Below are 20,410 nucleotides of genomic sequence, written 5' to 3' on the forward strand. Positions count from 1 at the left end.
TTGTTCTACCTTTGTACTTGAGTTAGGTTTGATTGTATTTATATATAGTACGAGAACAAGTGGACCCGTTGGGCCCAAACCACTCCTGCATTGGTGCAGCACCCTCTCTCCCCTCCTCCCCCCTCCCCCCTCACCCCCGCTTCCCCCTCCCCTCTCCCCCCCCCCTCCCTCCCACCTTCCCTCCCTCCCACCCTTCCTCCCCCCTCCCTCCCTTCCACCCCCCTCCCTCCCACCCCCCTCCCTCCCACCCCCCTCCCACCCCCCTCCCTCCCCCCTCCCCCCTCTCACTCTCCCCCCTCCGCCAGCCCAAGCCTAGGCCTCCATCTCCACCAACACCCAGCCTCACTGCCGCTGCTGCTGCTGCTGCCTTTCCCCTTGGCCCACCTCAGGTTCTCGGTTCCCCGGTCACGTCCAGGCCCAGGCTCAGGCTCAGGCTCCGTCTGCTTCCCCCGGCACCAGGCCTGGCTCTCCTGCTGCTACGGAGCCGGCAAACCCGCCCCCAAGAGACAGGCAGCCGAGCTTGCTCATCAGGCCCCACCTGCACAGGCACGGACACGTTTTTTCTGCGCACGCGCAGTTGCAGCGGCCATCTTACATAAGTACCAGATCAACAGAGCCCCAACTGCACATGCGCATTTTCTTAAACTTTAAAATCCTCAATTAGATCCCAAATTGTAAGTCACTGTAACTGTTACTTTCTCTTAGAAAGATACAAAATGCTGGAGGAACTCACAGAGAAAGCCCACACGGTCACAGGGTGAATGTACAAATTCCATCTAGGCAGCAGCCATAGTCAGGATCAAACCCAGGTCTCCAGCGCTGTAAGGCAGCAACTCTATCGCTGCGCCACTGTACACTATGAATCTATGCCACTCCTTTGTAGACGTTGTATTTTTATTTTGTTCCATTCTTCCATTGCATGAACTATACTGCCTAATACAGTATGATAATTCATTTGTCATATTTTGCGTGACATAGTTCGAGGCCGTTCAGCCCATCGACTCTATGACGCTTCACAGAACTGCCCGATCAGTCCCATTGCCCCACACATTTCTCTGTAACGCATTTTCAATCCTCTTCGATGTACTTACAGCCAACACCGGATAATTTACAGCAGCAAATTAATCCGCCAATAAATCGGCACCCCTGAGGAATGTGGGTGACCCCAGAGGGTGATTCCCACAAGGGAGACATGCAAACTCCACACAGACAGCACTGGATGTCAGGATTGAACCAGGTTGCTGGAGCTGTGAGGCAGCAATGCTACCTGCCTCATCAATGTTGCAAAGATGTTAATAGTTTAGTTTAGTTTATTAGCACATGTACCGAGGTAGAGTGAAAAGCTTTTTTAGTTGCATTCTATCCAGTCTACAAAAAGACTAAACATAACAACAATCAAGCCATCCATAGTGTACAGATACAGGATAAGAAGGGTCTCGACCCGAAACGTCACCCATTCCATCTCTCCCGAGATGCTGCCTGACCTGATGAGTTACTCCAGCATTTTGTGAATAGATACAGGATAAAGTCTGATTAAAGATAGTTCAAAGGTCTCCAATGAGGTAAATGGGAGGTCAGGACTTCAATCTAGTTGGTGAGAGATTGCTTCAGTTGCCTGATAACAGCTGGGAATAAACTGTCCCCGGATTTAGAGGTGTGCGTTTTCAAGCTTCTGCATCTCTTGCCAGATGGGAGAGGAGAGAAGTGGGAGTGACCGGGGTGAGACCGGTCCTTGATTATAATGGTGGCCTTGCCAAAGTCGTGTGAAGTGTTGATGGAGTCCATGGAAGGGAGGTTGTTTTGCGTGATTTTCTGGGCTATGTCCACAACTCTTTGCAATTTTTTGCGGTCTTGCATTCCCTGGTACTCAACAGATGTGTAGCTCTATTAAGCAGAGGCATGAAATGTCAGCAAAAAGCCCCAGCCTGTCTTTGGAGACAACATTGAACAAAACCTTGGAGTGAGCAGGAAGATTAATGTATTGTGGGGATAAGTGTGTTTAGATCATATTTCAGTTGGAAGTGGAATCAATATGTATTGACACAGGTTGTATAAGAAGCGTCAAGAGAAGGTTCAAACTACTAATGAACAGAAATCTGAGGGAAATCAATTGTTGAGACTTTGAGAGAAAGTTCATGTTATTTGCCAGTTTGCCATTGGAAATGAGACTGGGATGAGGGCATTGTTTACTCATTTTGACTCCAGTGTTTGGCAGAAATCTCCATGGATGTCAAAGTGCTGGCAGAAGAAAATAAGTGACTGATTAAGTGAGTCCTCATAATAAATCTAGTCAGGGATACTTTAGAGACATTTTGATGTGTTTAGTTTCACTGGGAAATATTAGATGCATCCGGCAACTTGTCGTATTTGACCTTGAGTGCCTTTGAAAATCTTGGAGTGCCCATTTTCATCCTGGAATAGACACAAAATGCTGGAGTAACTCATCGGGTCAGGCAGCATCTCTGGGGAGAAGGAATGGGTGACGTTTCGGGTCGAGACCCTTCTACAGACTGCGTTGACGCCATCCGGGAATATCGGACAGAACTTTCTGCAGCTAGAGAAACAATTCTTCCCTTCAATGTAACCACCAATATGGATACCATTGTTTCAGAAATAAAGCATATATTGGTTTCCAATAACAGACGTTTGTGACAGGCAATGAAAGTGTGTTTTCAGATAAAAGGATTTTTAATTTGGAATAGAGGAAGGATGAATGAGTCAGAAGTGTGATGTTCCATGTTTGAAAACCCAGTTCAACATGCGTTACTTCCTCCAAAAATAAAATTAATCTTTGAAAAGATGACTTGGTGACTAAGTGTAGTTATCCTTTAAATAGGGGTGGTACAGTTGCACAGCTGGTAAAGCTGCTGCATCACAGAGGCAGAGACCTGGGTTTGATCCTGACCTAATGTGATGTCTATGTGGAGTCTGCATATTTTCCCTGTAACTGTGTGGGTTTCCTCTGGGTGTTCCTGTTTCGTTCCACATACCAAAGATGTTCACTAATTGTCTTCTCCAAATTGTCCTGCGTGTGTAGGGAGTGGATATGTTAATATAAAACTATTGTAAATTGGTGATTGATGTCAGAGTGGACTCAGTGGGTTGAAGGACCTGTTTCCATGCTGTACCTCTAAATGAAAACTAAACTAAAGTATAAACTAAATGGTTGACTGAAACAAATGAATGAGAAATTAGGAGATTCAAGAGATTCCTCTTTTGACCTCATTCAGTGAAACATGTATTCAGCAGTCAGAAGAAGCATCACCAGTTCAATGCCAATGATTCACCAGGTCTTTGCCTTGCAGCACCAGAGACCCAGGTTCAATGCTGACTATGGGTGCTGGGAGGTCAGATTCCCTCAGAGATCTGCCCATTCCCTCCACAGATGCTGCCTGACCCACCAATTTCCTCCAGCACTTTGTGTTTGGTCAAGATTCCAGCATCTGCAGTGTCTTGTATCTCTCCGAAGAAAATTCTATTTACCTTTGCATGATATTGTTAAATAATGGCAATTGATTCAAGGTAATTTTCCAGGAGGATTAGAGTTGAAGGAAAAATAATGAATAGATCATAGGGAACTGAAAATGACAGTTTAGTTTAGTTTACAGATACTGCGTGGGAACAGGCCCTTTGGCCCATCAAATTCATGCTGACCAGTGACCACCCGTACACTAGTTCTTATCCTGCAGCCAAGGGACAATTTACAGACGCCAATTAACCCACAAACCTGCACATCTTTGGAATGTGGGAGGAAACCGGAGCAGTCTGAAGGTATCCAACGAAATGAATAGTGTAAGAAAATAACTGCAGATGCCGGTACAAATCGAAGGTATTCATTTCACAAAATGCTGGAGTATCTCAGCAGGTCAGGCAGGATCTCAGGAGAGAAGGAATGGGTGACGTTTCAGGTCGAGATTATCATTTTGAGAGCTTTATGCTCAACAAGTGTCCTGCTCACGTAGGTATGTTGAACACTACATTTATTTCTTGTCGAGGAAGGACCGATGCAGTGTTAGATATGTGCCTAAAGTGAAAAATTTAGAAGATTTTGTCCAGGGCTCAGAATTTGATGAATGAGTGGCGATTTTATCAGCAATATAAAAGATATGAAGTGAAATAAAAACCATTAATCTTGTGAAGAATTTCAAGGTTAGGACAGAGGTGTAAAATCATACAATTTTGGATATAAAAGGACGTAACTGCTTGAAATGTGACTATCAACAGAAATGCTCTTCAGTTGGGCTGCTCAGGTAAAATCTCTCGAATAATTCAAGAAACAATTAGTATTTCTCATTGGATAATAGCATTCTTTTTGTGAAAATGACTTTGATGCCTGAAATGGTTTTCCTTTTTGTATTCTATTTAGTTTTAATTGAATGAAATCAATTTATGTGTGGCACAGTGGCGTAGCAGCAGAGTTGCTGCCGTACAATGCCAGAGAAGCAGGTTTGATCCGGACTATGGGTGCAGTCTGCACGGAGTTTGTACGTTCTCCCTGTGACTGTGTGGGTTTTTTCCGGGTGCTCTGGTTTCCTCCCACACTCCAAAGATGTGCAGGCCTGTGGTGTTGTAAGGCAGCGACTCTACCACTGCGCCACCCTGTTGCCCTGTGCTACCTATGAACAGGACTGCATGGGCATTCACAACAAGACAAGATATTGACCATCACAATACCACATAATAATAATAATAATAATTCATTTATTTTATATAGCGCCTTATCACATGCTCAAAGCGCTTTACAAAAACAATTAACATAGAAACAAACAGACAAACTATCCTGACGGAAAAGCGGCGAATACTCAACGCCAGCGTCCTCTCACGTCAGGGTCCGGCAGTAGACATTAAAAAGCACAAGACACACAGATATAATTTTTTACACAAACAGCCATCATAGTGATTGCTCTAGGCATACCCTCACTGTGATGGAAGGCAAAGTCTTATCTCCTCCTCGTTCTTCTCCCGTGGTGCCACGAGGTGATCGAGGCTCCCAACTTTTTGAAGCCCCCACTGGGCGATGGAAAGTTCCAGGGCCGAGCCGAGCAGGCCGATGAAAGTCCTGAGCCCCCACCGGGCGATGGAAAGTCCCAGGGCCGAGCCGAGCCGAGCAGGCCGATGAAAGTCCTGAGCCCCCACCGGGTGATGGAAAGTCCCAGGGCCGAGCCACGCAGGGCGATGAAGGGCCTGCGGGCGGGTCGATCGTACCTCGCGCTTCGGGGCGGTCGAAGCTGCTACGGCTGGAGCTCCCAAAAGCCGGTCGCCAGCCAGGGACCTGCGAGCTCCCGATGTTGCGGTCTGCAGGGCCCACGGCCGAAGCCTCCGAGATGGTAAGTCCAGGCCCTGCGACCGGAGTCTTTGAGGTCGATCCCAGCTGGAGGCCGCCGACTCCACGATGTTAGGCCGTAGCGCGAACGGAGATACGACACGGTAAAGGTCGCATCTCCGTTGAGGAGGAGATTTGAAAAAAGGTTTCCCCCAACCCCCCCACCACCCCCCCACATACACAGAGTTAAAAATAAAACAAAACGTACATTTAACGACGACAATGACAAAAAAACACAAAGAAAAACAGAGAGACTGCCGGTGAGCCGCAGCTGCAGGACACAGCCACGCCCCCACATGCTATCTTTCTTCCATTATTTAGATAAATGAACGTTGTTGATTAATGTGTAAGAAACAACTGCAGATGCTGGTTTAAACCGAAAATAGACACACAAAGCGGGAGTAACTCAGGTTGAGTAACTCAGTAACTCATCAACAACTTAAGATAGACACAAAAAGCTGGAGTGGCTCAGCGGGTCAGGCAGCATCTCCGGAGAGAAGGAAGAGGTGACTTTTCGGGTTGGGTCTGAAGAAGGGTCTCAACCCATTCCTTCTCTCCAGAGATGCTGCCTGTCCCACTGAGTCACTCCAGCTTTTTGTGTCTATCTTAAGTTGTTGATTAACCCTCTCTTACAGTAAACCTCTGCCCATTCCAGCCTCACTACCCCATCGGAGTGTGCCATTGCCTTCAATATTTTCTTTTGTTTGGGTCATTTGTTGTTTCAATATGGTGATAATCAAACTAATTTCCAGTTCTTGGATTCTGAAATATTATTATCTCATGGACTTTTTACAGAAACCTCAATCTTCAAGAAAGCCCTCGGGATAAATGACATAAACAATAATAGTGCCTCTTTTATTTAGTGTTTAATTGTCATATGCACTGATATAAGAACAATGAAATTCTTACCAGCAGCAACATAGAAACACAGAAACACAGAAAATAGGTGCAGGAGTAGGCCATTCGGCCCTTCGAGCCTGCACCACCATTCAATATGATCATGGCTGATCGTCCAACTCAGTATCCCGTACCTGCCTTCTCTCCATACCCCCTGATCCCTTTAACCACAAGGGCCACATCTAACTCCCTCTTAAATATAGCCAATGAACTGGCCTCAACTACCTTCTGTGGCAGAGAATTCCACAGATTCACCACTCTCTGTGTGAAAAAAAACTTTCTCATCTCGGTCCTAAAAGACTTCCCCCTTATCCTTAAACTGTGACCCCTTGTTCTGGACTTCCCCAATATCGGGAACAATCTTCCTGCATCTAGCCTGTCCAACCCCTTAAAATTTTTGTAAGTTTCTATAAGATCTCCCCTCAATCTTCTAAATTCCAGCAGGTACAAGCCGAGTCTATCCAGTCTTTCTTCATATGAAAGTCCTGCCATCCCAGGAATCAATCTGGTGAACCTTCTCTGTACTCCCTCTATGGCAAGAATGTATTTCCTCAGATTAGGAGACCAAAACTGTACGCAATACTCCAGGTGTGGTCTCACCAATGCCCTGTACAACTGCAGCAGAACCTCCCTGCTCCTATACTCAAATACCCTCACTATGAATGCCAACATACCATTCGCTTTCTTCACTGCCTGCTGCACCTGCATGCCTACTTTCAATGACTGGTGTACCACGACACCCAGGTCTCGTTGCATTTCCCCTTCTCCTAATCGGCCACCATTCAGATAATAGTCTGCTTTCCTGTTCTTGCCACCAAAGTGGATAACCTCACATTTATCCACATTATACTGCATCCGCCATGCATTTGCCCACTCACCTAACCTATCCAAGTCACGTTGCAGCCTCCGAGCATCCTCCTCACAGCTAACACTGCCCCCCAGCTTCGTGTCATCCGAAAACTTGGAGATGTTGCATTCAATTCCCTCGTCCAAATCATTAATATATATTGTAAATAGCTGGGGTCCCAGCACTGAGCCTTGCGGTACCCCATTAGTCACTGCCTGCCATTCTAAAAAGGACCCGTTTATTCCTACTCTTTGCTTCCTGTGTGCCAGCCAGTTCTCTATCCACATAACATAACATAACATAACAAAACTTTATTGTCACTCGGCACAACACCGAACAAAATTTCAGCAGTCACAGCAAAAAAAGAAAAGAACACAGGACACACGACCCCAACACAAACATCCATCACAGTGACTCCAAACACCCCCTCACTGTGATGGAGGCAACAAAACTTCCCCTCTCCTCCCCCCGCACCCACGGACAGACAACTCGACCCCTACCGAGGCAACCGACACGCACAGCCCCAGCAAGGGGATGGAAAGCCCCCCGGCCGAGCCGCCCCGGGCACCGAAACGTCCCGCGGCCGCACCGGGCGATGTTAAGTCCAGCGGCCGAGCCGCACCGGGCACTGAAACGTCCCGCAGCCGAGCCGCACCGGGCACTGAAACGTCCCGCAGCCGAGCCGCGCCGGGCACTGAAACGTCCCGCAGCCAAGCCGCACCGGGCACTGAAACGTCCCGCAGCTGAGCCGCACCGGGCACTGAAACGTCCCGCAGCCGAGCCGCGCCGGCGATGTTAAGTCCCGCAGCCGAGCCGCACCGGGCACTGAAACGTCCCGCAGCCGAGCCGTGCCGGCGATGTTAAGTCCCGCGGCCGAGCCGCACCGGGCACTGAAATGTCCCGCGGCCGAGCCGCGCCGGCGATGTTAAGTCCAGCGGCCGAGCCGCGCCGGGCGATGGAAGGCCCCGCGGGCGAGCTGCGCCCCGGGGAAGAGACCTAATAAAAGAAAGGTTTCCCCCACCCCACCCCCCCCCCAACACACCCACCCCCCCCCCCCACACATACACAGCCAAAAACAGAAACAAAAACCATCCCAGCACCGACACAAACAAAAAAAAAGAAAAAAAGACAAACAGACTGCCAGAGAGCCGCAGCCGTTAGGCGCAGCCAACTCCTCCCACGAATACTGAACCCACAATACTGTGTGCTTTAAGTTTGCATACTAGCATACTAGCATAACATAATAAACCTGTAAACACAATACACATAGATAATATATATTAAACAATAACCGAACACTAGGAGAGGAGATTCACCAGGATGCTGCCAGGGATGAAGGACCTCGGCTATGAGGAGAGACTGGGCAGTCTGGGGTTGTTTTCCCTGGAGCAGAGAAGGCTGAGAGGGGACATGATCGAGGTGTACAAGATCATGAGGGGCATAGATAAGTTAGATGGCGGGGAACTTCTTCCACTGGTGGAAGGTTCAACAACGAGGGGACATAGATACAGGGTAAGGGGAGGGAGGTTTCGGGGGGATGTGAGAAAGAACTTTTTCACCCAGAGGGTGGTTGGAGTCTGGAACTCACTGCCTGGGGTGGTGGTGGAGGCGGGAACACGCACAACGTTTAAGAGGCATTTGGATGGGCACTTGAAATGCTACAACATTCAGGGCTACGGTCCAAATGCGGGAAAATGGGATTAAAATTAGACTGTGTTTGGTAACGGGCGGCGCGGACACGATGGGCCGAAGGGCCTCTTTCTGTGCTGTAGGACTCTATGACTCTATGACTCTATGACTAGTGCAAAACATAGTCCTTAGTACAGTCAAAGACAGTCTATAGTCAAGGTTAATGTTATGTAGTGTTCAAGAGCCTGATGGTTGTTGCAAATATGCTATTTGTGAACCTGGTGGTCACAGTCCAGAGCATTACTTTTAGTTTCATTAATTCTTGCAACAACCAAATTTGTCTGGGCATGTTAGGCTTTGCGTGATCAAATGTGGCACATTTATTGTGCTTCAGTTGCTGGCAAACCAGGTCTCTAGTCTACTGCTAATGTTATGGCACTGGTCAACATGACAGCAATAAAATGAATGTGAAGAAATATGCCTTAAGTAGCTTTATGACAAAATCAATAATCTTGAATACAAACCGGAAAAAAATGGAATTGCAAAGCTTATACAGATAATGTGTTTTAGATCTCAGTATTCGGAGCAACTCGTTTTCAGTTTGATTATCAACTCACAAAATTATAAATACAAATCACAGAATGGTAATTATTTTCAAATTGACATGCACATAATGGAGTTTATTTGTGGTTCTGGTATAATTTGGAGCTACTGATGTGCATAATAGCGTTTTATTGGTGCTGCACTGTGCTGGTGGTAGGAAATAAATTGCTCATGTCTGACTGTTTTAAAGGAGGTGTTAATGTTTGCAGGAAAGAAACATGTACCACCCAGAGAATGGTAACATCTCTATCTTCCGAAATTTGTTCAGCCCAAAGATGGGCAGCTTCCAATTATTAGAATTCTGTGTAGATATTCAGTCACGATTTGTTGAGGTTTATGATCATATTAAACACCTTGTTCAACACTACCCTGAGCCACAAGTTGAAGCACAGTGTGTTGATGCTGCATATTGTATGTTTGATTTGAATAAATCCTCTGGGAAACTTTCTCAGGACGAGCTAGCCAATTTTACCACAGCAACGGATGTCTGCAACTGAATACTAATTATATTAAAATGTCACAAGAAAGCTGAAGTAACCCCAAACACTACTTTATTGATTTGGTAAAGCAAAGCATAGTTCATCTCTGGTTGCCTCGAACGCCATAAGTTGAAGTCGCACGATGGGAGTAGCAAAAATGCCAAATGGGGAAAGGTGAGGAAGACTTGGATTGTACATGCCACCCGGACTGTATTATGAATACTGTTAGTCATAGAGTCATACAGAATGGAAATAGGCCCTTTAGCCCAACTAGCCCATGTTGACCAACATGCCCCATCTCCGTTTGTCCCACCTGCCTGCGTTTGGCCCATATCCCTCTAAACTTGTCCTATCCAAGTACCTGTCCAGATGTTTATTAAACATTGTGATAGTACCTGCCTCAACTAGCTCCTCCACAGCTTGTTCCATATACCCACCACCCTTTGTGTAAAAAAGTTACCCCTCTAGTTCCTGTTAAATCTTTCCCCCTCATCTTAAACCTATGTACTCTGGCTCTTGATTCCCCTACTCCAGGTAAAAGACTATGCATTTACCTGATCGATTCCTCTCAGGATTTTGTAAACTTTTATAAGATCACCCCTCATCCTTCCTGCGCTCTAAGGAATAAAGTCCTAGCCTGCTCAACCTCCACCTCTACCTCAGACCCTTGAGTCCTAGCAACATCCTCATAAATCTTCTCTTCACTCTTTCCAGTTTAACATTTTTTCAACAATAGGATGACCAAAACTGAACACATACTCTAAATGTGGCCTCACCAATGTCTTGTACAACTGTAACATAACCTCCCAACCTCTATTACTCAATAGTCTAACTCATGAAGGCCAATGAGCCGAAAGCCTTCTTGACCAACCTATCTAGCTGTGACATCACTTTAAAGAAACTATGTGCCCATACTCCTAGATCCTTTTGCTCGACAACACTCCCCAAAGCCCTAACATTCACTGTTCAGGTACTGCCCTGGTTTGATTTCCTTGTTGTTTTACATTGGTCTGTTAAATCTTTATCTTTATACTGGTTTCAAGAGGACTGATCTATCCATGCATTTGTGAAAAAGGGCCATGCTATCCACGAACTTGTTATGGATGATTGCATCATTGTTGCCATGTGATGAAAACCTGACTGATGAACGATGCTCTCCCCTGCCTTGCCCCTCCTTCCAGTTTGGCTACATCTTTAGACTTTAGTCTTTAGAGATTCAGGAGGGAAACAAGCCCTTCGGAACCAACAACTCCGCGCCGAACAGTGATCACTCCGTCCACCAGCATTATCCTTTTACCAAAGCCAATTGACATACAAATCTGTATGTCTTTGAAGTGTGGGAGGAAACCGGAGCACCCAGAGAAAACTCATGCAGTCACAGGGAGAACATACAAACTGTGTAAAGACAGCGCCTGGAGTCAGGATCAAACTTGGATTTCTGGTGCCGGAAGGCAGCAACTCTATTGCCCTGCCACTGTGCTGCCCCTCCTCTACCATTGATTCCTCTACCACTATTTTACTGGCAGTGCGACCTTCACTGCTCAACCATTCCTTGGTCTGCTGCTCCTCCCACTCCTCGCCCCTCTGAGTATCTCACCCTCCACCACTTTCTCACTTGTCCCTTAAAATCCACACCCCTATCACCCGCTGACCTATATCCACTGCCTTTCTCTTTTTGCATCACTCCGAATGTCCAAAGCTGAAAGTTAATGTAGCCTTTCAATTTCCCTTGATTTCCAAATTATGCTAATTTATTTTGCTTCCTATTGGAAAATTTCACGCAATGCATTTCTTCCCTATCTTTACTGACTAAAGTACCATGCACTGAGAAACTACTGGGTTATGCGTATTTGCAGCAGTAAAATAGGATGATTAGTGCTGTTTGTGGCATAAATTAAAATCAAAACCACATTTGTCAGTTTTCAACACCAAAAATCAATCATCTTTAATCCTCCTTGGTCCGATTTGAGTCTTGGCTGTAAGCACTGCTGCAATCTCCTACGACTAATTATTAAAGAACAAGGGACCCTTGCACCGCAAGCTAACTTTCCTAATTGTATGCTCTCAAAGCACAAGAGGTAGGTTAGGATGAAAAATGGGATGAGGAGCTGCTGCCTCAATCAATTTACACTCGTGAAAGTGGGAGTCAAGAACCAGGAGTCAGCTGAAAATTTGATAGAACGATTACAGTAGCTGGAAACAACCTTTTAGCGGTTGCAGCTCCTAGACTGTGGAACAGCATCCCTCTCCCCATCAGAACTGCCCCCTCCATCGACTCAAGCTCAAAACCTATTTCTACTCCCTAGCGTTTGAGGCCCATTGAGGAGGCGCTGTGAACTGTTTTGTATGTGCTGTTATGTTTGTGTGCTACTGTATGTTTCATTTTTTCCCTTAGTACCTAAACAGATGTACAGCACTTTGGTCAACATGGGTTGTTTTTAAATGTGCTATACAAATAAAATTGACTTGACTTGACTTGACTTAGACTCCACTGACAGCCAGCCGAGCTGACTTAGCACTTGTCCCTGGCTCTCCATGTGGGAATGTCAGCTCAGAAACCTTTTACCTGGATAGTTTAGTTTAGTTTCGAGATACAGCCTGGCAATAGGCCCTTCGGCCCACTGAGTCCACGTCGATCACCCATTCACATTACTTCTATCCTATGGGATAATTCTCAGGACAATTTGGAGAAGCCAGTTAACCTACTACCTTGCATGTCTTTGGAATATGGGAGGAAACTGGAGTATGAGGGGAAAACCCACGCGGTCGCAGGGAGTTCAATAGTCCTTTATTGTCACGTGACCATACAGTCATACCAACAAAAGCAACAAGATACAAAATTACTTAAAAATTAAACATAATCAGCCACCACAAGGGCATGTGAGAATCCCCAGGGGACACGGCAAAGGCGGAGACCCACAGCCATCAGTCCAATGTCCGGGCCACTTCTCGGTGATGTGACCAGAGTTGCACCGACCACTTGTCGCACTCTCTGCAGTCCATGTCCACCCAAACATTCAGAAAGCTGTCCGCACTTGCACCGGACTCCAGGACACTCCCATGGCGCAACGTCCCTGCAAACACTGAGACCACCGCACTCACGGCAATCCTTCCGAGTCCCCGCCAGTGCAGGCAGCATCCATCTTGTTTATCAGCGACCTCACATTCCTCACTGTGATGGAAGGCGAATAACTTTTACCTTCTTCCTCCTTTTCTCCCACGGTCCCGGCGATTGAAACATCCGCAGTAGGGATGATCTAAGCTCCCGCAGTCGGCGATCGAAGCCCCCGCCTTGGGGCGATCGAAGCTCCTGCGGTTAGAGCTCCCGAGGTTGAACCCCAGCAAACGGACTGCCAGCTCCATGATGTTAAAGCCTCAGTGCAGACGGAGATACAACACGGAAAAAGTCGCATCTCCGTCGAGGAAAGAGATTCAAAAAAGTTTCCCCCATCTCCCCCCACATTTTATGCAAAAACTAAAGATGAACTAAAACATACAAATAAAACAGACTAAAAACAACAAAGAAGAAAGGGACGAGACAGGCTGTTGGCGAGGCTGCCACTCACGGCGCCACCTGGTGGTCAGAGGCCGTGCAAACTCCTTACTGATAGCACCCGTGGTCAGGATTGAACCCAGATCTCTGCTGCTGGTGGCAACTCTACCGCTGTGACACTGTGCCACCGGATCCATCAGATCGCTATCCAGTTTTCAGGGGCTGTGCCAATCTTTGTTGGGCAGTCTCTTGAATGATTTTATTGTGAAAGAGAGGAACAAAGAAAAAATAGAGGAACGATTGCCACCAATTCTCTTCAGGGTGCCACTCTGGCACAGCGATTAGAGTTGATGACTTACAGCGCCAGCAACCCGGGCTCGATCCTGACTATGGATGCTGTCTATGTGGAGTTTGCACGTTCTCCCTGTGACCATGTAGTGTTTTCTTTGGGTGCTCTGGTTTCCTCCAATATTCCAAAGACATGCAGGTTTGCAGTCTGTAAATTGTCCCTAGGGTGTAGGAAGAACTAGTGGACAGGTGATCATTTGTTGACATGAACTCGGACCAATGGGACTGTGTACATGCTGTGTCACTAAACTAAACGAATCTTCATGCCGAAGAAGCAAAAGTGTTTAGTGCCATTGAGAGTCATAGAGTCATACATCATGGAAATCGGCCCAACTTGTCCCATCAATGCTAGGCACACCTGCCTGTGTTTGGCCCATATTTGGTATCAAGAGATTTTGAAGGAAATTCATCAGATCCAAATTCAAAAGAATTCTCCACAAATGTTATTGTAGCAGAATTGTTGTTTATCCTCGGCCAAGGATATCTGTGCAAACAGCAAATCCAGCCACTGGAGACACAAGGAACTGTGGATGCCAGAATCTTGTGTTGACCACAAAGTGCTGGAGTAAATCATCGGCTCAGGCAGCATCTCGGAAGGACATGGATAGGTGACGATTTGGGTTGGGACACATCTTCAGACTCTGGATCTGTTAGGTTGATGACTGCTCCCATTTTTTAATCACATTTATTTATTTCAGGGAAGATATAACTTGTTCATGTCATTTTCCTATATAGCATTTTCCTATTTTCCAAAGAATTTCTCTTACTTGATGTAATGATGGAGAAGTAATAAGGTGGCTCAATGCTCTTTCATGTGGTTGTTCTCTTGAGCATTTGGGTGCAAAAATTGGAATTAATAATAGATGCACCAGTTGAATCTGTCCTGGGAAGAGGTTTTGACACGTGATCTTGAATAGGTAGATACAGTGCATTCAGAAAGTATTCAGACCCCTTCACTTTTTGCACATTTTGTTACGTTACAGCCTTATTATTAAATGGATTAAACTCTTTTTTTTAAATTATCAATCTACACACAATACCCCATAATGAAAAAGCGAAAATAGGTGTTTAGAAATTTTTGCAAAGTAATTAAATATAAATAACTGAAATATCACATTTACATAAGTATTCAGACCCTTTACTCAGTACTTTGTTGAGGCACCTCAAGTTTTCTTGGGTATGATGCTACAAGCTTGACACACCTGTATTTGGATGATTTCTTCCATTCTTCTCTGCAGATCCTCTCAAGCTCTGTCAGGTTGGATGTGGAGTGTCGATGCACAGCTATTTTCAGGTCCCTCCAGAGATGTTCGATCGGGTTCAAATCCGGGCTCTGGCTGGGCCACTCAAGGACATTCACAGACTTGTCACGAAGCCACTCCTGTGTTGTCTTGGCAATGTGCCTATGTTCATTGTCCTGTTGGAAGGTGAACCTCCACCCCAATCTGAGGTCCAGAATGCTCTGGAGCAGGTTTTCATTAAGGGATCTCTCTGTACTTTGCTCCGTTCATCTTTCCCTCGATCCTGACTAGTCTCCCAGTTCCTGCTGCTGAAAAACATCCCCACAGCATGATGCTGCCACCACCACGCTTCACCGTAGGTATGGTATTGGCCAGGTGATGAGCAGTGCCTGGTTTTCTCCAGATGCTTGGCATTCAGGTCAAAGAGTTCAATCTTAGTTTCATCAGTCCAGAGAATCTTGATTCTCATGGTCTGAGAGTCCTTAATGTGCCTTTTGGCAAACTCTAAGCGGGCTGTCATGTGCCTTTTACTGAGGAGTGGCTTCCGTCTGCGCACTCTACCATAAAGGCCTATTGGTGGAGTGCTGCAGATATAGTTGTCCTTCTAGAAGGTTCTCCCATCTTCACAGAGGAACTCTTGAGCTCTGTCAGAGTGACCATCTTGGTCACCTCCCTGACCAAGGCCCTTCTCCCCCGATTGCTCAGTTTGGCCGGGCGGCCAGCTCTATGAAGAGTCCTGGTGGTTCCAAAGTTCTCCCATTTAAGAATGACAGGGGCCACTGTGCTCTTTGGGACCTACATTGCTGCATATATTGTTTTGTACCCTTTCCCAAATCTGTGTCTCAACACAATCCTGTCTCAGAGGTCTACGGACAATTCCTTCGTCATCATGGCTTGCTTTTGCTCTGACGTGCACTGTCAACTGTGTCAACTGCCATCGCAGCTGCGGCTTGCCTGCAGTCCGTCTGTCTTTTGTGTTTTTTGTTGTTTTTGTCTGAATTGTAGTTTAATATGGTGTAGGGTTTGTATGTTATGTTTGGGGGGGGGGGGTGGGGAGGGAACGGGAACTGTAAAATTCTCTCTCCCGAACGGAGACGCGACCTTTGTTTCTGTGTCGTGTCTCCGTTCCCGTTGCGGCCTACCACCGGCCATGCACCTGGGACCACCTGGGCTCTGGTTCGCAGAGCCCGCGGCCCGGACTCACCACCTGAGGCGCTGGCTGCCTTCGGATGCTGCGGGAGCGGCTGCGATTCGTCTCCGGAGGCTCCGCCGCGGGCAGCGTGGATGTCGGAAGCCCGCAGGCCCCTGGGTGGGGGCCGACATCGGGAGCTCCGGCAGTGGCAGAGGCAGCGTGTTCGCCCGCCCCGAATCGCGGGGCTTGGGTCGGCCCGCCGCGGACCTTTCACCGTCCGGCGCTGCCTGAAATAGGCCATGGACCTTTCACCGTCTGGCGCGGCGCTCCAATGTCGGGAGCCCCGACCGCCCCGACGTGGCAACTCCAACAGCCTGACCGCGGGACAAGACGGCAGAGAAGAGAAAATACATTCTGGCCTTCCATCACAGTGAGGAGGGGACTGGAGGAGATTCACTGTGATGGGTGTTTCTTTTTGTTTGGTGTTAGTTGTGATTGTATGTGTTATTGCATTTTTATTGATTATTCTTATTGGTCTTATTGTTCAACTGCGGGTAATGTTTCATTTCACTACACATTTATGTGTATGTGACAAATAAACGACTATTGACTATTGACTATTGACTATTGACCTTATATAGACAGGTGTGTGCCTTTCCAAATCATGCCCAATCAATATAATTTACCACTGGTGGACTCCAATCAAGTTGTAGAAATATCTCAAGGATAATGAATGGAAACAGAATGAACCTAAGCTCAATTTTGAATGTCATAGCAAAGTGTCTGAATAATTATGTAAATGTGATATTTCAGTTTTTTCTTTTTAATGACTTTGCAAAAAATTCTAAACACCTGTTTTCGCTTCTTCATTCTGGGGTATTGTGTGTAGATTGATGATTAAGAAAAAAGAATTTAATCCATTTAAAAATAAGGCTGTAATGTAACAAAATGTGGAAAAAGTGAAGGGGTCTGAATACTTTCTGAATGCACTGTAGATATGATGCTCAGTATTTCAAGCTAAACGAAGCTTCTGAATTTCTTCTTGCCACATTGTGATTAAGCGAACAGGTTGATTGTTTTACTCTTAATTTGATGTTAATTAAAGATGTAGTGTTTGCCGAACATCATATTTTATGTTCCTTGTCTGAGTAACTACTCTATTCTGGAAATAGAAACAAAGAAATGCAGATGCTGGTTTATACCTAAGATAGACACAAAGTGCTGGAATAACTCAATGGGTCAGACAGCATCGTTGGAGAAAAAGGCCAAGTCAATGGATGTTTATAGGCGCAGATTGACTGATTCGTAAGGATGTCAGGGGTTATTGGGAGAAGGCAGGAGAATGGGGTTGAGATGGAAAGATAGATCAGCCATATTTGATTGACTTTAGTGTTAGTTTAGTGTCTGAAAAAAAGGCATAACTAAAATGTTCCAAACTAATCGATAACATTTCTCAACAGTAAATACAAAAATTAAATATACTTTTGTAAGTCTTTAATAGGTTTTACAGAACACTAGTCATTATAGTGAAGTGTTACAATCCCTTGTGTGTTCTATATCTCCACAATGATTCCAACACTAAGCAGGAACCATTTTGAAAAATGTTGTATTGGTTTGGACTGCTTCCTCATTTGGTTAGATTAGGTTAGTTTAGAGACACAGCATGGAAACAGGCCATTCTGCCCACTGAGTTCATGCAAACCATTCACACTAGTTCTTTTGACACAAAAAGCCAGAGTAACTCAGCGGGACAGGCAGCATCTCTGGAGAGAAGGAATGGGTGATGTTTTGGGTCAAGACTTCAGACTGCTGAGTTGCTCCAATATTTTGTATCAATCTTCAGTTTAAACCAGCATCTGCAGTTCCTTCACACACACCAGTTCTATGTTATCCCACTTTTCCATCCATTCCCTACACATGAGGAGGAATTTTACAGAAGCCAATTAACTTACAAACCTACATGTCCTTCGGATGTGGGAGAAAACCGAGGCTGCTGGAGGGGACCCATGTGGTCACAGGGAGAATGAGCAAACTCCATACGGACATCCCACCAGGTCAGGATCAAACCTGGGACTCTGGCTCTGTGAGGCAGCAGCTCCACCAGCTGCACCACTCTGCCATCCTTGCTCCACGGTCACTCACACGCACACAAATGCACGTCTTTACGTGAGATCCCTCCACTTGGAACCAGTGCTGCAATACAAATTTCACCCAAAGTTATATGTCAGTTTTACCTTTGATCTCCAAACTCCAGAAATGCAAATAAATGAAAATAAATTAATACATGGAATTGATAGAAATTAGCCCAATAAAATGCAAGCCAATACAAACTCATGGTTCAGGTAGCATTCGTCGAGACAGAGGAATTGATGTTTCAGGTTGAGACTATTGAATTCCTCTAGCAGTTTTTTTACTCCAATTTCAGCATATGCCATCTCCTGTATCTCCAGTAATATCCAATTTATTCTGGTCACTTGACCATATATTATCATTATATCGCTCTCAAGCTCACTTCTTGCCCTCATTAGTTACTTTTTTTGTTGTCTTTGGTTATCATCGTGCCAACCTTTCCAGTAGTTTGGAGGCACAAGGAACTGCAGATGCTAGTTTACAAAAAAAAGAGACACGATGTACAGGAGTCACTCAGCGGCTCTGCCAGTACCTCTGGAGAAGATGAATAGGTGGCTTTGTGGGTCATGACCCTTCTTCAGACATGTGCAGAAGAGTCCCAACCCGAACCATCACCTATCCATGTAATCCAGAGATGCTCCCAGACCCGTTGAGATATTCCAGCAACTTGTGTCTTTTTTTTCCCAATAGTTTTATGACTTGGCACATTTGTCTTAAACCTCTGACAACAACAGTCAAATGTCATGATCATCTGAAAGATGCTTTACTCAGCATTCTCCATGTCCATGGACTGCCAGACCTTGGATCTATGCAAGAAGTGCAAATTCTACCTCCTCAAATTGATATTTCTAAAAACATGTTATTGCAGTGCTAAGGAATACAGTGGAGATTCTTGGATAAGCATTCACTTATCTTAGAAACAAAAACCTGCAAATGCTGGTTTTTACCAAAGATAGGCACAAGACCTGAAATTATACCTATCCTTTTTCTTCAGAGATGCTGCCTGACCTGCTGAGTTACTCCAGCACTTTGTGTCTATCTTCACTTATTTCAGTCTGGGTATTACCTACACATAACAAGACATCAGAAAACAAACTGTCAACACCATGGACAGAGACACAGAACATACATAGTACAGCACCGAAACAGGCCCTTTGGCCCACAATGACTGTCCCAAACATGATGCCAAGATAAACTAATCTCTTCAGCCTGCAGATGAACTATGTCCCTCCATTTCCAGCGCATCAATGTGCCCATTTAAAATCCCCTTAAACACCACTATCATATTTGCCTCCATCACAAATCCTGGCATTGTGTTCCTTGGACATGCTACCCTCGATGTAAAAGGTTTGCCATCTCCTGTAAACTTGGTCCCGTTCACCTTAAAGCTATGCCCATTAATCTTTTGTGTGTGTTAATGATGAATGAGGCTTCAGTATCGTATTCAATGCATATTGTTTCCGAATTAATACATCATTTCCTTGAGAGCATAGAGGAAATATTGAAATGACCTGTAAATGATAGTAAGTATTTTTCCATCAGTTCCATTCATTGAAAAATATCAATGAAACAACATTGACAGAAGGTTGTGTAAGGAGGAACTGCAGATGCTGGTTTAAACCGAAGAAAGACACAAAACGTTGGAGTAACTCAGCGGGACAGGCAGCATCTCTGGTGAGAAAGAATGGGTGATGTTTCGGGTTGAGTCCCTTCTTCAGACAGATCAGGGATAAGGGAAACGAGAGATATAGACGGTGATGCGGAGAGATAAAGAATAATGAATGAAGGATATGCAAAAAATAACGATGATAAAGGAAACAGGCCATTGTAACCTATTTATAGGGTGAAAATGGGAAGCTAGTGCGACTTGGGTGGGGGAGGGATAGAGAGAGAGGGAATGCCGGGGTTACCTGAAGTGAGGGAAATCAATATTCAAACATCTGGGCTGTAAGCTGCCCAAGCAAAATATGAGATGCTGTTCCTCCAATTTGCATTTAGCCTCACTCTGACAATGGAGGTGACCGATGACAGAAAGGTCTGTGTGGGAATGGGAAGGAGAATTAAAGTGTCCAGCAACCGGGAGATCAGGTTGGTTCAGGCGAGCTGAGCGAAGGTGTTCCGCGAAACGATCGCCCAGTCTGCGTTTGGTCTCGCCAGTGTATAAGAGTCGACATCTTGAACAACGGATACAGTAGATGAGGTTAGAGGAGGTGCAAGTGAACCTCTACCTAATCGGAAAGGATTGTCAGGGTCACAGGAAAGAGTCGAGGGAGGAGGGAAAGGGACAG

The 20,410-nt window shown here is 45.7% G+C and overlaps 1 protein-coding gene across 2 annotated transcripts in view; it reads left to right on the forward strand.

The window, feature by feature from the left end:
- Nucleotides 1–20,410, forward strand: part of astn1 (astrotactin 1) — a 1,605,092-nt gene that overhangs the window by 638,617 nt on the left and 946,065 nt on the right. The window lies entirely within an intron of this gene.

The sequence above is a fragment of the Rhinoraja longicauda genome, chromosome 11 (assembly GCF_053455715.1).
Source record: "Rhinoraja longicauda isolate Sanriku21f chromosome 11, sRhiLon1.1, whole genome shotgun sequence".
NCBI lineage: Eukaryota > Metazoa > Chordata > Chondrichthyes > Rajiformes > Arhynchobatidae > Rhinoraja > Rhinoraja longicauda.